This window comes from Pristiophorus japonicus, unplaced genomic scaffold, assembly GCF_044704955.1.
Source record: "Pristiophorus japonicus isolate sPriJap1 unplaced genomic scaffold, sPriJap1.hap1 HAP1_SCAFFOLD_895, whole genome shotgun sequence".
NCBI classification, from domain to species: Eukaryota; Metazoa; Chordata; class Chondrichthyes; family Pristiophoridae; genus Pristiophorus; species Pristiophorus japonicus.
Genome location: NW_027254819.1, coordinates 130,553 through 142,916, shown reverse-complemented (window position 1 = coordinate 142,916; position 12,364 = coordinate 130,553). Strand labels below are relative to the sequence as shown.

The 12,364-nt window shown below is 69.1% G+C and overlaps 1 long non-coding RNA gene across 1 annotated transcript in view; it reads right to left on the bottom strand.

Moving 5' to 3' along the window:
- LOC139257686 (uncharacterized) overlaps positions 1 to 11,714 on the bottom strand; it is an 11,905-nt gene extending 191 nt beyond the window's left edge. The window contains exons 1-3 of the long non-coding RNA XR_011592315.1: positions 11,635 to 11,714; positions 4,096 to 4,245; positions 1 to 144 (exon numbers count right to left, since the gene is read on the bottom strand). The exon at positions 1 to 144 is cut by the window's left edge and continues 191 nt beyond it. This is a non-coding gene — a long non-coding RNA (uncharacterized lncRNA). The remainder of the gene's footprint in view (positions 145 to 4,095; positions 4,246 to 11,634) is intronic.
- Between the last annotated feature and the right edge of the window lie 650 nt (positions 11,715 to 12,364).

The following is a 12,364-nucleotide window of genomic DNA, read 5'->3' as shown; positions in this document are numbered from 1 at the left end:
CGGCCATCAACGGCACAATCCTCGTCACAACCGCAAATTAAAAAACAGGAGCTTGCTCTCGAAGTATCTTCATCCGACGGGGGCAAGAGGCCAGGGTCATCCACTTACGAAGGAATGGCTGGATGGAGACCGGAGGCAGAGGACCTGGGGAGGGAGAAGGGGAAAGCAGCTTAGACCTGAATCAAACATGCTCTCTTGGGCATCTGTGACACAATCATGGAATGATTCAGCATACAAGGAGGCCAGCAGTGTCACCGTGGCTCAGTGAGTAGCACACTCGCCTCAGAGTCAGAAGGTTGTGGGTTCGAGTCCCACTCAAGCAACGCGAGCTCAAAATCCAGGCTGACCCTCCAGGGCAGTGCTGAGGGAGCGCCGCACTGTCGGAGGGGCAGTACTGAGGCAGTGCTGCACTGTCGGAGGGGCAGTGCTGAGGCAGTGCTGCACTGTCGGAGGGGCAGTGCTGAGGGAGCGCCGCACTGTCGGAGGGGCAGTGCTGAGGGAGCGCCGCACTGTCGGAGGGGCAGTGCTGAGGGAGCGCCGCACTGTCGGAGGGGCAGTGCTGAGGGAGCGCCGCACTGTCGGAGGGGCAGTGCTGAGGGAGCGCCGCACTGTCGGAGGGGCAGTGCTGAGGGAGCGCCGCACTGTCGGAGGGGCAGTGCTGAGGGAGCGCCGCACTGTCGGAGGGGCAGTGCTGAGGGAGCGCCGCACTGTCGGAGGGGCAGTGCTGAGGGAGGAGGCTGTCTTTCAGATGAGACGTTAAACTCAGGTGGACATAAAAGATCCCGTGGCAGTATTTCGAAGAGCAGGGGGAGTTCTCCCCGGTGTCCTGGGGCCAATATTTATCCCTCCATTAACATAACAAAAACAGATTATCTGGGTCATCATCACAGTGCTGTGTGTGGGAGCTTGCTGTGCGACAATTAGCTGCCGCGTTTCCCACATTACAACAGTGACTACACTCCAAAAGTACTTCATCGGCTGTAAAGCGCTGAGACATCCGGTGGTGGTGAAAGGCGCTATATAAATGCAAGTCTTTCTTTTATTCGACCCTTTTGAAAGAACGATCCAATTAGTCCCACTCTCCTCTGCTCTTTCCCCAGAGCCACTGCAGAATTTTCCCCAACCTTACGAAAGTTAGGACTGAATCTGCTCCCACCGCCCTTTCAGATCACAACAACTCCCGACGTAAACACATTCTCCGCATCTCCCCTCGGGTTAGTTTTCTAGTTATCTTATTGGCTACTGACCCTCGGTCACTAGAAACAGTTTCTACCTCACTACTGTTCACGATTTCAAACACCACTGCGAATTGCCCCCTTAACCTTCTCTGCTCTAAGGAGAACAACCCCAGCTTCTCCAGTCTCCCCATGTAACTGAAGTTCCCCATCCCTGGTACCATTCTGGTCAATCTCCCCTTAACCTTCTCTGCTCCACGGAGAACAATCCCAGCTTCTCCAGTCTCCCCATGTAACTGAAGTTCCCCATCCCTGGTACCATTCTGGTCACTCTCCCCTTAACCTTCTCTGCTCTAAGGAGAACAATCCCAGCTTCTCCAGTCTCCCCATGTAACTGAAGTTCCCCATCCCTGGTACCATTCTGGTCAATCTCCCCTTAACCTTCTCTGCTCTAAGGAGAACAATCCCAGCTTCTCCAGTCTCCCCATGTAACTGAAGTTCCCCATCCCTGGTACCATTCTGGTCAATCCCCTCTGCTCCCTCTCCAAGGCCTTCACATCCGACCTACAGGACTGGACACAATGCTCCACACCTTGGGCCTAACCCCATGAATCCACTGTACAAAGTCCTCTCTCAACACGCGGTTAAATATCGGGAAGACCGAAGCCATTGTCTTCCGTCTCCCACCACAAACTCCATTACCCAGCCGATGCCCCCATCCCCTCCCTGGCCATCAGAGACTGAATAGGAATGTTCGCAACCTCGGTTTCGTATTTGACCCGGAACAGAACTTCCAAACCCCTATCCTCTCCATCACCGAGACCGTCTATTTCCCCATCCGTAACATCAGCCGCCTCCGTCCCTACCTCAGCTCATCCGCTGCTGAAACCCTCATCCGTGCCGTTGTTACCTCCAGACTTGACTATTCCAACACACTCCCACATTCTACCAGACGTAAACTCGAGGTGATCCAAAACTCGGCTGCCCCATGTCCTAACTCGCACCCATCCCGTTCCCCCATCACCCTCTGTGCTCACTGCCCTGTGTCCTAACTCACACCCAGTCCCGTTCCCCCATCACCCACTGTGCTCACTGACCCCGTGTCCTAACTCACACCCAGTCCCGTTCCCCCATCACCCACTGTGCTCACTGCCCTGTGTCCTAACTCACACCCAGTCCCGTTCCCCCATCACCCTCTGTGCTCACTGCCCTGTGTCCTAACTCACACCCAGTCCCGTTCCCCCATCACCCCCTGTGCTTGCTGCCCCGTGTCCTAACTCACACCGAGTCCCACTCACCCATCACCCCGTGCTCACTGACCCGTGTCCTAACTCACACCAAGTCCCACTCACCCATCACCCCCTGTGCTCACTGACCCGTGTCCTAACTCGCACCGAGTCCCGCTCACCCATCACCCCCTGTGCTCACTGCCCCCGTGTCCTAACTCGCACCGAGTCCCACTCACCCATCACCCCCTGTGCTCACTGACCCCGTGTCCTAACTCACACCAAGTCCCACTCACCCATCACCCCCTGTGCTCACTGTCCCGTGTCCTAACTCGCACCGAGTCCCACTCACCCATCACCCCCTGTGCTCACTGACCCCGTGTCCTAAATCACACCAAGTCCCACTCACCCATCACCCCCTGTGCTCACTGACCCCATGTCCTAACTCGCACCGAGTCCCGCTCACCCATCACCCCCTGTGCTCACTGCCCCGTGTCCTAACTCACACCAAGTCCCACTCACCCATCACCCCCTGTGCTCACTGACCAACATTGGCTCCAGGTTAAGCAACGCCTTGATTTTAAAATTCTCCTCCTGGTTTACAAATCCCTCCGATCTCTAATCTTCGACAGGCACACATCACCCACACCCCCAGAGACGCCGGCACTCCTCCAATTCTGCCCTATTTAGCAGCCTCAACTCTTTACTCCACCATTAGTAACCCCCCCATTATCTGCCTGGACCCCAAGCTCAGCAAATCACTCCCGAAAACTCTCCGCTTCTCTCACCGTCTTTCAGACTCACTTTGAAACCACTTTGACCAAACACTTAATCATCAATCTCAGGATCCCCTTCATTGGTTGGGTGTCAGTTTTTGTCCGATATGCTCCTGTGAAGCATCTTGGGAGTACTTGATGGGGTTTTACTCTCTATCTAACCCCCTGTACCTGCCCTGGGAGTGTTTGATGGGACAGTGTAGAGGGAGCTTTACTCTGTATCTAACCCCCTGTACCTGCCCTGGGAGTGTTTGATGGGACAGTGTAGAGGGAGCTTTACTCTGTATCTAACCCCCTGTACCTGCCCTGGGAGTGTTTGATGGGACAGTGTGGAGGGAGCTTTACTCTGTATCTAACCCCCTGTACCTGCCCTGGGAGTGTTTGATGGGACAGTGTAGAGGGAGCTTTACTCTGTATCTAACCCCCTGTACTTGCCCTGGGACTGTTTGATGGGACAGTGTAGAGGGAGCTTTACTCTGCATCTAACCCAGTGCTGTACCTGCCCTGGGAGTGTTTGATGGGACAGTGTAGAGGGAGCTTTACTCTGTATCTAACCCCGTGCTGTACCTGCCCTGGGAGTGTTTGATGGGACAGTGTAGAGGGAGCTTTACTCTGTATCTAACCCCGTGCTGTACCTGCCCTGGGAGTGTTTGATGGGACAGTGTAGAGGGAGCTTTACTCTGTATCTAACCCGTGCTGTACCTGCCCTGGGAGTGTTTGATGGGACAGTGTAGAGGGAGCTTTACTCTGTATCTAACCCCCTGTAGCTGCCCTGGGAGTGTATGACTGGGGGGGTGGGGGCAGTGTAGAGGGAGCTCAGCTCTGTATCTCGGACAGTATAGGAGACACCCTGCCTATCCCAGCCAGCCTGGCGAGCTGACAATCGGATCTCTGAAGTGGATGAAAAGCAATACCTACTCCATTTTGTCCTCCAGCCGGTGCACGGTTTGCTTGTCAACATAGCGGCAGAAGAGAGAGAGGAGGTTGCTGGGAAGATGGAGCGGTTCTGCCACGGAAGACTTGGGCACATGCGATAGCTCCTTGGCAACCAGGTAGATGGTGTCGGTCCTAGAACAGCAAGGTTGGGAGTTAGAACACTGGAGCAGTGACTGGCCTCAGTCCAACTCTCGCAGGCTGATGGCCTACAACTGCGGCAAGCAGTTAAGAAAGCAAATGGAATGCCTGCAAGTTTCCCCCAATACCGTATCCGCATCCCGCCATATTGGCCAACGTGACACAAATCTCTGCTCCCGTACAAGCAGCTGGATTATTATTTTGCCAGGCGGGAATGTCAGTTGTGAGGGGGTTGCAACGAGGCTTCAAGGGGGCTATCGACAGGCTGAGCGAGTGGGCAAGAACATGGTACATGGAATATAATGGGGAGAAAGGGGACGTTATCCACATTGGTCAGAAAAATAGAAAAGCGAATATTTTTTTAAAAACGGAGAGAGATTGGGCTCAGAGGGACCTGGGTTTCCTGGTTAGCAAATCACTGAAACATAGAAAATAGGAGCAGGAGTAGGCCATTTGGCCCTTCGAGCCTGCACCACCATTCAATAAGTTCATGACTGATCATTCCCTCAGTACCCCTTTCCTGCTTTCTCTCCATACCCCTTGATCCCTTTAGCCGTAAGGGCCATATCTAACTCCCTCTTGAATATATTTAGTGAACTGGCCTCAACAACTCTCTTGTGGTAGAGAATTCCACAGGTTCACCACTCTCTGGGTGAAGAAGTTTCTCCTCATCTCGGTCCTAAATGGCTTACCCCTTATCCTTAGACTGTGACCCCTGGTTCTGGACTTCCCCAACATCGGGAACATTCTTCCCGCATCTAACCTGTCCAGTCCCGTCAGTATTTTATATGTTTCTGTGAGATCCCCCTCTCATCCTTCTAAGCTCCAGTGAATACACGCCCAGTCGATCCAGTCTCTCCTCATATGTCAGTCCTGCATATGTTAACTTGCAGGGACAGAAAACGGTTAGGAAAGCAGATGGCATGTTGGCCTTTATTGCAAAAGGATTTGCGTATGAGTAAATGTGTCTTACTACAGATATATCGGGTCCTGGTGAGACCGCACCTGGAGTACTGTGTACAGTACTGGTCTCCTTACCCAAGGAAGGATATACTCGCCACAGAGGGAGTGCAACGAAGGTTCACCAGACTGATTCCTGGGATGGAGGGGGCCGGGGGGGGGGGATTGTCCTATGAGGAGAGATTGAGCAGACTAGACCTATATTCTCTAGAGTTTAGAAGAATGAGAGGTGATCTCATTGAAATGGAGATGAGGAGGAATTTCTTCTCTCAGAGGGTTGTAAATCTGTGGAATTCTCTGCCCCAGAGAGCTGTGGAGGCTGGGTCATTGAATATATTTAAGGCGGAGACGGACAGATTTTTAAGCGATAAGGGAGTGAAGGGTTATGGGGAGCGGGCGGGGAAGTGGAGCTGAGTCCATGAGCAGATCAGCCGCGATCGTATTGAATGGCGGAGCAGGCTCGAGGGGCCGAATGGCCGACTGCTGCTCCTATTTCTGATGTTATGTTCCCCCTGTAGAGTTGGCATGACCACAGGGGCCAGGGGTGGGGGGAGGGGACTGAGGCCCAAGGTGTGGGCTTAGCAGTTAAAGGGTCAGAACCCCGGGGGAGGGGGTGTCTTCAAGATTATAGAGACCCCACCCAACGTAAAATCCCTCTCGGCTCAGCCCTACAATCGGGGGCGAGGTCAGCGAATCCAACACTGGACCTTTCCTACGATGCGTCGGACTCCATCGCACCGACCCGACCACCGCCCCCACCCTCTCGCCCGTGCAAACCCACATTTGACGAAGACACCGTTGACGACGTCTGTTGCTGAAGAGACATTTTGGACCATCGCAAGGCTTTTGCCGGGCTGCAGTACGACCTGTGGCCACAGAGGGCAGCAGAGAGCACCACTGGAGCGACCACCAGCGCAGGAGCGCCCACTGCTGGTCAGGGTTAGTCGTGCAACCGTTCACCTCCACAACATCCCACGCACTTAAAAAGGCGGGGGGGGGGGGGGCTAACGTCAGCCATTAGACACCCCCCGGCCTCCCGTACCATCCTCCCAACTTGGTGCAGCCTTGGCACGCTCTCTCCCTCTCGCCTCCAAGTCAGAAAGCGCTGGGGGGGGAGGGGCGGAGCGCTGGGGGGGAGGGGCGGAGCGCTGGGGGGGAGGGGCGGAGCGCTGGGGGGGAGGGGCGGAGCGCTGGGGGAGGGGCGGAGCGCTGGGGGGGAGGGGCGGAGCGCTGGGGGGGAGGGGCGGAGCGCTGGGGGGGAGGGGCGGAGCGCTGGGGGGGAGGGGCGGAGCGCTGGGGGGGAGGGGCGGAGCGCTGGGGGGGAGGGGCGGAGCGCTGGGGGGGAGGGGCGGAGCGCTGGGGGGGAGGGGCGGAGCGCTGGGGGGGAGGGGCGGAGCGCTGGGGGGGAGGGGCGGAGCGCTGGGGGGGGAGGGGCGGAGCGCTGGGGGGGGGGAGGGGCGGAGCGCTGGGGGGGAGGGGCGGGGCGCTGGGGGGGGAGGGGCGGGGCGCTGGGGGGGGAGGGGCGGGGCGCTGGGGGGGAGGGGCGGGGCGCTGGGGGGGAGGGGCGGGGCGCTGGGGGGGGAGGGGCGGGGCGCTGGGGGGGGAGGGGCGGGGCGCTGGGGGGGAGGGGCGGGGCGCTGGGGGGGGAGGGGCGGGGCGCTGGGGGGGGAGGGGCGGGGCGCTGGGGGGGGAGGGGCGGGGCGCTGGGGGGGAGGGGCGGGGCGCTGGGGGGGAGGGGCGGGGCGCTGGGGGGGAGGGGCGGGGCGCTGGGGGGGGAGGGGCGGGGCGCTGGGGGGGAGGGGCGGGGCGCTGGGGGGGAGGGGCGGGGCGCTGGGGGGGAGGGGCGGGGCGCTGGGGGGGAGGGGCGGGGCGCTGGGGGGGAGGGGCGGGGCGCTGGGGGGGAGGGGCGGGGCGCTGGGGGGGGAGGGGCGGGGCGCTGGGGGGGGAGGGGCGGGGCGCTGGGGGGGGAGGGGCGGGGCGCTGGGGGGGAGGGGCGGGGCGCTGGGGGGGGAGGGGCGGGGCGCTGGGGGGGGAGGGGCGGGGCGCTGGGGGGGAGGGGCGGGGCGCTGGGGGGGGAGGGGCGGGGCGCTGGGGGGGAGGGGCGGGGCGCTGGGGGGGGAGGGGCGGGGCGCTGGGGGGGGGGGGGCGGGGCGCTGGGGGGGGGGGGCGGGGCGCTGGGGGGGAGGGGCGGGGCGCTGGGGGGGGAGGGGCGGGGCGCTGGGGGGGGAGGGGCGGGGCGCTGGGGGGGAGGGGCGGGGCGCTGGGGGGGAGGGGCGGGGCGCTGGGGGGGAGGGGCGGGGCGCTGGGGGGGGAGGGGCGGGGCGCTGGGGGGGGAGGGGCGGGGCGCTGGGGGGGGAGGGGCGGGGCGCTGGGGGGGGAGGGGCGGGGCGCTGGGGGGGGAGGGGCGGGGCGCTGGGGGGGGAGGGGCGGGGCGCTGGGGGGGAGGGGCGGGGCGCTGGGGGGGGAGGGGCGGGGCGCTGGGGGGGGAGGGGCGGGGCGCTGGGGGGGGAGGGGCGGGGCGCTGGGGGGGAGGGGCGGGGCGCTGGGGGGGAGGGGCGGGGCGCTGGGGGGGGAGGGGCGGGGCGCTGGGGGGGAGGGGCGGGGCGCTGGGGGGGGAGGGGCGGGGCGCTGGGGGGGAGGGGCGGGCGCTGGGGGGGGAGGGGCGGGGCGCTGGGGGGGAGGGGCGGGGCGCTGGGGGGGAGGGGCGGGGCGCTGGGGGGGAGGGGCGGGGCGCTGGGGGGGAGGGGCGGGGCGCTGGGGGGGAGGGGCGGGGCGCTGGGGGGGAGGGGCGGGGCGCTGGGGGGGAGGGGCGGGGCGCTGGGGGGGAGGGGCGGGGCGCTGGGGGGGAGGGGCGGGGCGCTGGGGGGGAGGGGCGGGGCGCTGGGGGGGGAGGGGCGGGGCGCTGGGGGGGGAGGGGCGGGGCGCTGGGGGGGGAGGGGCGGGGCGCTGGGGGGGAGGGGCGGGGCGCTGGGGGGGAGGGGCGGGGCGCTGGGGGGGAGGGGCGGGGCGCTGGGGGGGGAGGGGCGGGGCGCTGGGGGGGAGGGGCGGGGCGCTGGGGGGGGAGGGGCGGGGCGCTGGGGGGGGAGGGGCGGGGCGCTGGGGGGGGAGGGGCGGGGCGCTGGGGGGGGAGGGGCGGGGCGCTGGGGGGGGAGGGGCGGGGCGCTGGGGGGGAGGGGCGGGGCGCTGGGGGGGAGGGGCGGGGCGCTGGGGGGGAGGGGCGGGGCGCTGGGGGGAGGGGCGGGGCGCTGGGGGGGAGGGGCGGGGCGCTGGGGGGGAGGGGCGGGGCGCTGGGGGGAGGGGCGGGGCGCTGGGGGGGGAGGGGCGGGGCGCTGGGGGGGAGGGGCGGGGCGCTGGGGGGGAGGGGCGGGGCGCTGGGGGGGAGGGGCGGGGCGCTGGGGGGGAGGGGCGGGGCGCTGGGGGGGAGGGGCGGGGCGCTGGGGGGAGGGGCGGGGCGCTGGGGGGGAGGGGCGGGGCGCTGGGGGGGAGGGGCGGGGCGCTGGGGGGGAGGGGCGGGGCGCTGGGGGGGAGGGGCGGGGCGCTGGGGGGGAGGGGCGGGGCGCTGGGGGGGAGGGGCGGGGCGCTGGGGGGGGAGGGGCGGGGCGCTGGGGGGGAGGGGCGGGGCGCTGGGGGGGAGGGGCGGGGCGCTGGGGGGGAGGGGCGGGGCGCTGGGGGGGGAGGGGCGGGGCGCTGGGGGGGGAGGGGCGGGGCGCTGGGGGGGGAGGGGCGGGGCGCTGGGGGGGGAGGGGCGGGGCGCTGGGGGGGGAGGGGCGGGGCGCTGGGGGGGGAGGGGCGGGGCGCTGGGGGGGAGGGGCGGGGCGCTGGGGGGGAGGGGCGGGGCGCTGGGGGGAGGGGCGGGGCGCTGGGGGGGAGGGGCGGGGCGCTGGGGGGGAGGGGCGGGGCGCTGGGGGGGAGGGGCGGGGCGCTGGGGGGGAGGGGCGGGGCGCTGGGGGGGAGGGGCGGGGCGCTGGGGGGGGAGGGGCGGGGCGCTGGGGGGGAGGGGCGGGGCGCTGGGGGGGGAGGGGCGGGGCGCTGGGGGGGGAGGGGCGGGGCGCTGGGGGGGAGGGCGGGGCGCTGGGGGGGGAGGGGCGGGGCGTGGGGGGGAGGGGCGGGGCGCTGGGGGGGAGGGGCGGGGCGCTGGGGGGGAGGGGCGGGGCGCTGGGGGGGGAGGGGCGGGCGCTGGGGGGGGAGGGGCGGGGCGCTGGGGGGGAGGGGCGGGGCGCTGGGGGGGAGGGGCGGGGCGCTGGGGGGGGAGGGGCGGGGCGCTGGGGGGGGGAGGGGCGGGCGCTGGGGGGGAGGGGCGGGGCGCTGGGGGGGGAGGGGCGGGGCGCTGGGGGGGGAGGGGCGGGGCGCTGGGGGGGGAGGGGCGGGGCGCTGGGGGGGGAGGGGCGGGGCGCTGGGGGGGGAGGGGCGGGGCGCTGGGGGGGGAGGGGCGGGGCGCTGGGGGGGGAGGGGCGGGGCGCTGGGGGGGAGGGGCGGGGCGCTGGGGGGGGAGGGGCGGGGCGCTGGGGGGGGAGGGGCGGGGCGCTGGGGGGGGAGGGGCGGGGCGCTGGGGGGGAGGGGCGGGGCGCTGGGGGGGAGGGGCGGGGCGCTGGGGGGGGAGGGGCGGGGCGCTGGGGGGGGAGGGGCGGGGCGCTGGGGGGGGAGGGGCGGGGCGCTGGGGGGGAGGGGCGGGGCGCTGGGGGGGGAGGGGCGGGGCGCTGGGGGGGGAGGGGCGGGGCGCTGGGGGGGGAGGGGCGGGGCGCTGGGGGGGGAGGGGCGGGGCGCTGGGGGGGGAGGGGCGGGGCGCTGGGGGGGGAGGGGCGGGGCGCTGGGGGGGGAGGGGCGGGGCGCTGGGGGGGAGGGGCGGGGCGCTGGGGGGGGAGGGGCGGGGCGCTGGGGGGGAGGGGCGGGGCGCTGGGGGGGGAGGGGCGGGGCGCTGGGGGGGAGGGCCGGGGCGCTGGGGGGGAGGGGCGGGGCGCTGGGGGGGGAGGGGCGGGGCGCTGGGGGGGGAGGGGCGGGGCGCTGGGGGGGAGGGGCGGGGCGCTGGGGGGGGAGGGGCGGGGCGCTGGGGGGGGAGGGGCGGGGCGCTGGGGGGGGAGGGGCGGGGCGCTGGGGGGGGAGGGGCGGGGCGCTGGGGGGGGAGGGGCGGGGCGCTGGGGGGGGAGGGGCGGGGCGCTGGGGGGGAGGGGCGGGGCGCTGGGGGGGAGGGGCGGGGGCGCTGGGGGGGAGGGGCGGGGCGCTGGGGGGGGAGGGGCGGGGCGCTGGGGGGGAGGGGCGGGGCGCTGGGGGGGAGGGGCGGGGCGCTGGGGGGGAGGGGCGGGGCGCTGGGGGGGGAGGGGCGGGGCGCTGGGGGGGGAGGGGCGGGGCGCTGGGGGGGAGGGGCGGGGCGCTGGGGGGGGAGGGGCGGGGCGCTGGGGGGGGAGGGGCGGGGCGCTGGGGGGGGAGGGGCGGGGCGCTGGGGGGGAGGGGCGGGGCGCTGGGGGGGGAGGGGCGGGGCGCTGGGGGGGGAGGGGCGGGGCGCTGGGGGGGAGGGGCGGGGCGCTGGGGGGGGAGGGGCGGGGCGCTGGGGGGGAGGGGCGGGGCGCTGGGGGGGAGGGGCGGGGCGCTGGGGGGGGAGGGGCGGGGCGCTGGGGGGGGAGGGGCGGGGCGCTGGGGGGGAGGGGCGGGGCGCTGGGGGGGAGGGGCGGGGCGCTGGGGGGGGAGGGGCGGGGCGCTGGGGGGGAGGGGCGGGGCGCTGGGGGGGAGGGGCGGGGCGCTGGGGGGGGAGGGGCGGGGCGCTGGGGGGGAGGGGCGGGGCGCTGGGGGGGGAGGGGCGGGGCGCTGGGGGGGGAGGGGCGGGGCGCTGGGGGGGGAGGGGCGGGGCGCTGGGGGGGGAGGGGCGGGGCGCTGGGGGGGGAGGGGCGGGGCGCTGGGGGGGGAGGGGCGGGCGCTGGGGAGGGAGGGGCGGGGCGCTGGGGAGGGAGGGGCGGGGCGCTGGGGGGGGAGGGGCGGGGCGCTGGTGGGGGAGGGGCGGGGCGCTGGGGGGGAGGGGCGGGGCGCTGGGGGGGGAGGGGCTAAATCTGCGGGATGGGATGTACAATCTCAACGCTACTGGACGAAGGATGGGGGGGGGGGGGGGGGAGCTCCTCCCAGTGTCTCGGGGCCAATATTTATCCATCAACCAACACCACCAACATGGCGACCGTTATCTCAGTGCTGTGTGTGGGAGCTTGCTGTGCGCAAACGGGCCGCCGCTTTTCCCACGTTACAAGAGCGACCACGCTCCAAAAACAAAAGTACTGCTTTGATTGGGGGAAGTCCCGAGATGTTGCGAGGGAAAAATGGCGATGCGCTTTGACGGGATTTCCCCCCCACCCCCCCCCCCCGCCATCTTTGGGCCTACGCCCACAGGCCCCCGTTCCCACCCTCTGGTCCTCCCTCCCTCCCCACTCCCCGCACACTCACCACTTCTCGAAGTCCCCGACGCACGGAGCCATCGGTACCTTGAGGGGACAGGAGATGTTCACCGTGGCTCAGGAGAGCATATAGGAAGGAAATGCTGAACTGGTGGGGTGGGAGAGAGAGAGAGAGGGGGAGGCAGAGAGAGAGAGAGAGAGGGGGAGGCAGAGAGAGAGAGAGAGAGAGAGAGAGGGGGAGGCCAAAGAGAGAGAGAGAGAGGGGAGGCAAAGAGAGAGAGAGAGAGAGGGGGGGAGGCAGAGAGAGAGAGAGAGAGGGGGGGAGGCAGAGAGAGAGAGAGGGGGAGGCAGAGAGAGAGAGAGGGGGAGGCAAAGAGAGAGAGAGAGGGGGAGGCAAAGAGGAGAGAGAGAGGGGGAGGCAAAGAGAGAGAGAGAGGGGGAGGCAGAAGAGAGAGAGAGAGGGGGAGGCAGAGAGAGAGAGAGAGGGGGAGGCAGAGAGAGAGAGAGAGAGAGAGAGAGAGGGGGAGGCAGAGAGAGAGAGAGAGAGAGAGAGGGGGACGCAGTGAGAGAGAGAGAGAGAGAGAGAGGGGGAGGCAGAGAGAGAGAGAGAGAGAGGGGGAGGCAAAGAGAGAGAGAGAGGGAGAGCGAGAGAGAGAGAGAGAGAGAGAGAGAGAGCGAGAGAGAGAGAGCGAGAGAGAGAGCGAGAGAGAGAGCGAGAGAGAGGCGAGAGAGAGAGCGAGAGAGAGAGAGCGAGAGAGAGAGCGAGAGAGAGAGCGAGA